The sequence below is a fragment of the Chenopodium album genome, chromosome 12, assembly GCF_948465745.1.
Source record: "Chenopodium album chromosome 12, dcCheAlbu1.1, whole genome shotgun sequence".
Taxonomy (NCBI): Eukaryota; Viridiplantae; Streptophyta; class Magnoliopsida; order Caryophyllales; family Amaranthaceae; genus Chenopodium; species Chenopodium album.
Window position 1 is genome coordinate 27,633,800 of NC_137845.1, and position 4,854 is coordinate 27,638,653.

Consider the following 4,854-nt stretch of genomic DNA (forward strand, 5'->3'; position numbering starts at 1 on the left):
TTTTAACCATGAAAGTAACAACCACATACACCATACAAAGACCAATTCCTTCGGATACGTTTTTTTTTCTTTGGAATTAAAAACACACATAAGAAGAAATATGAGTACAAGGATTAAAATATAATAAGAGAATTCTTGTAAGGATTTATCCAAGCGTCGTCCTCGAGGTCCTCCAACAACCATGCTGTGTAAGACGCGGTTGGAACATCATTTTCAAGAACTGGAAGTGCTGGGAGCATTCGTGCAAATTGCCATACATGAGATGATGCCCTAAGAGCTTCTACATTACCAATATCATAGTGGTACAAGGTACCACTAAGAGCTCATGGATTTCAAGGAGTCGTTGGAGCTGGCCTGCTTGTCTCAAGCATCTCCAAGGAAGATAGAAAGTGACGCGACACAATCCTGAAAAATGAACACCTCTGCGCCTGCTAGTGCTAATTGTTACAGAATCTATGTTGAGAAACGAAATGATCCATTCCACATCAGCTTCGGCAAAGAGGTATGTCCATGCACCATGGTTGAAACATTAACGGAATATAGGGAAAAAAACCTCTCTCCCGAATATGTCGGGTTTGGTAACGAATTCGAATAGGTGTCTAGACAGCTTGAATTTCTCACATAACCAGAGTTGAAGCACAATTGGACACCCTTTGACAAAACCCCCTGGGTTTTGTTTCAGATGGTCAAGCCCCATCATAAGTTCCCCTAGGATAAGAGTCCATAAATGGTTTCCTGACTCAATATGTGACAACAAAGAAAGGCAGCGAACATGACAGGAAAATAATGATTCCTTGAGTAAGACAAGGCCAAGCAATAAAAGGATGCAAGCTCTTTCTTGGCACTTTTGGAAATTTTCTATGTTGGGAAATCCCCAATGAGATAAAGAGAAAGTTTCAAGGAAGTTCTCTAATATTAAAATATCAAGCAGGCGATAATTACCTTCCATATTCAATGGCATACCTAATAAATCCCTTATGACTGCATCAGTTGCCCTCGGTTCAGTAGGAGTAATCACACGGCCTCGTTTATGAAGACCTAATAAACCCTCCACTTCTTCTAGAAGAGGAGTCATTTCCATCTCTCCAAAGCGGAAAACATGGCGTTCTTCATCCCAAAATTCAACGGCATCAAAAATCATATCATACCGAGGTTGAATAGCTAGGAGAGGAGTGATGCTTCTGGTAAATACATTGGTATAAGGGGAAAGGCAAGGTGGAGAAATATTTTCTACCACCTGTAGACACCTGAATGTGTCTCCCCAAAAACCAAACCCGGTGATGAATATTTGTCACGTCATTGATTATCGAATGAGGTAAAATGTGAAAAAGTCTCGTGATGCACTTGTTTTTAATAAAAATACTTCAATCTGTTTTCCAAAATATTTCTTTTCGTACCCTGTTTATGAAAATGTCCAGTTTAGTTTGGTCTATGATATGGGTCCAATAATTATGTAGTTGGATGGGGCTTGAAAAGACCTTTCCAAGATATATTATAAGCCCAATTCCGATGAATAAAAATGAGGAAGTTATGGCCAAAATACTAAACTGAGCCCAAACCGGATTTTACCTACGACCCAATGATCATGTGGAGGGTCCAAAGGCTTTAATCCCATTCCTAAACTAATTAGGATTAATTACAAGCTTCTATAAGTTTCTAAAAGATCTTAATTATCCTTTTTGAAAAGATAAGATCAAAGAATTTGAAATTGAATAAAATTCCTCTTTTGAGAGTCCTTGTTCTATGCGAAATGAAATATGTTCAGATATTATTTTCGTGCCTCATAATTTTTATCAAAATGTTAAATGGTTGGATATCTCTTGAAATAATTTTTCCAATCATATATTATAATATTATTTCCGAGCTATAACGAAAAAAATATGAAAGAAATACGAAATTCTATCCAAAACTGACATCGTCCCACTATTTCGGCCATATCTTTTATTCTACGAAAGATTTTAATCCAATTCTAATTGGTTTGGAAATTAGACTTCAAGATCTTTCCAACGGCATATTATTTTCCGTATTTTGATTTCTTTATCAAAAGTTATGATAAAAACAAAAACCGCAAAAACTATTGTCCATCGAGTTTTATTCCGATTCAAATTCAGATTCTTTTCTTAATCCTTCGACCCTCTTTTTTCCTTATAAATACAGGTCATATCACCCCTTTTTCAATCATCAATAAGCTTGATCATCAACAATCATCTAATTCTTTCTCTCTTTAAGCTAGAAGCTTATTCTTTCTTTCTCTTTCTCTTGATTTTTAAGCCTAGCCTTTTCAAAACATCATACCGCATTCACGAGTCTTAGACGCACCTAACCAAGTTCGAAGTTGTCTTTTCCCTAGACGTGAAAGGTGGATAATTTCTGAGGGTTTGGTCCCAAATCCCTATTTCAATTATTTAAATTAATTGTTTGATTTAATATTTTCCTTGAAGTTACTAACATGTGTATTGTTTTAATAGAAAGAGATACGAGGCAACAAAGTAAGTAGTTTTATTGCTCTATTTCTTTAGAAAGCATGCTTAGATTACTTTAATTCCTAGTATCATGTTAGGATGTCTTTATTGCTTTCTAGTACCATGTTTAGGTTGCTTCCTATTTCTTCTATCATGTTAGTATCGTGTTAGGGCTAAAGCTTTGATCTTTATTGTTTAGTGACATGCTAGGATTTGTTATTAATCATGTTAGTATCATGCCTAGGATCTTGCTACTATTATGCTTTATTGAGATTATTATGATGATGATGATTGTTATTATGTTGCTTGATATATTATTGTTATTGCTTGATCACGCCCTCTCTTGCAGGTTTAAAGGGAATTTGTACTTGAAATCACGCTTAATAAGATAATTAATAATTTTATTTAGGCTAATATGATTTTAATTCAAGTGATCGCCAATAATAGATTTGTTTGTGAATTAATATTCAACCAACATAGATTAAACAAGTTTAGGATTAATATATTGATTGTATGTAGATAAAAAAGCGCAAATGAATATGAGAAGAATAAAGTATAGGCCTATTTAGGGCAGGTTCAATCTCTTTTAGGTTGGATTTGTATCTTCATCCCCGAATATCCACTCATGGTTCCAGACCACTATGGAGTTAGCGATCTCATGGATCGTGAAGGGGTGTAACCTTCACCCAGTGAACGGTTTACAAGTTCCTAAAACTTGTTGGCAACTTTTTTGCTCTATTTTCCTTCCCTTTGGACTCAAGTGTATGATCACAGTGGGGCTCAATTGTGGGATTCTTGAAATATTTCCTACACCAGCCCTTTTAGTTGGAGCTTTCTAACTCCACTTATCTCATTGATTTCTTGATGTATTGCATTCATTTTTTTTTTTTTTAGGGAAAGGTAAGGAAAGAAGAAGTAAGAATTGAAGGGAGAAGGAAGGAAATGGTGTGGAAATGAAGGAAAACCACATCCCTTTATATAGGGGTGGTGGTGGTAATGGTGCCAAGAAGAAAAAGCTAAAGGAATTTGTCTTTCCGCAAACTCAGTATAAACCACCTTATGTTTTTGCATCCGAAATCCATAGATTATGACTTTTAAGAATAATTGTCTTTGTTCCTCAAATTCATGAAACATGGAATTTTAATCTTTGCCCTAGAGGATCCAATAAACATCCATTTAAATTTGATCGGTGCAAGGTTGAGCTGGTGTTTTTCAACTGCACCCGAGCCAACGTTAGTGCTGCAATTAAAAAAAAATATCAGTCTTTTTTAAGCCAGATTTTCAACTGCACCCAAGCCAACATTAGTGTTGCAAGTGAATAAGGTTCATCTTCTTTTAAGCTAGTTTTGAAACTGCACCCAAACCAATATTAGTGTTGCAATTGAGAAAAAATTCATTATTTTTTTAAACCAGTTTTTCAACTGCACCCAAGCCAACATTAGTGTTGCAAGTTAAAGAATTTCATTTTCTTTTAAGCCAGTTTTTCAACTACACCCAGGCAAACATTTGTGTTGCAAATGAGTGAGAAGTTCGCTCTCTTATTAAGTCAGTTTTTCAACTGCACCTAAACCAATGTTTAAGTGACCATTTAATTGAAAATCAATTAGGATTTTCATCCTTTTTAAAAAAAAGGGTATATGCATCTCATTGATCAAAATTTTGTGTCTTTTTTCAACACTGATTATCGTTTTACTTAAACTCAATCAATGTGGGGCAATCTGTAGACACCAAATTTTGATCTTATTGTTGTGGTTTATTATTATTATTATTATTATTATTATTATTATTATTATTATTATTATTATACCATTAATATTATTCTTTATAATTTTTATCATTATAATTGTTATTTTTACAACAATTATCATTATTTTGCTTCTTGTTTTTTTTAATTAAGTGGTAAGTATATGCTAAAATATTTTTTATAACTTAATAACATTTTTTTAAAAAAAGAATGAAAAAAATGAGTAATAATAATGATTTTATTTCATAAGTTCCAAAATACATGTTACAATTTGTACTTCTAAACCACTAAATTACAAAACTTTGAAGTACAGCTAACACTACATGTATCTTTACCCTGCTACTCCGAAGTAATTTCGAGCTTCACTTGTGGATTAGCAAGTAAATTAATGCAGCCATTAGGAGGATTAGTAACCCCACAATGTACATAAAGTACACCCGTATCATCCTCATGTCTTCCTCGAAGGAGAAGACTGACTGATCTTCCTGGTTTTCAGCTGATCTTCCTGGTTGTCTTGAAACATGGTGGCCGAAATTAATGGTGGTTTTGTTTGGTTTTTTCGAGTAAGGAGGGAGATAGAAGAAGATAAGAAATAAGTAGTGAATTGAGATTTGGATAAGGGTAATCTTCTTTTTATAGAAAAAGTGG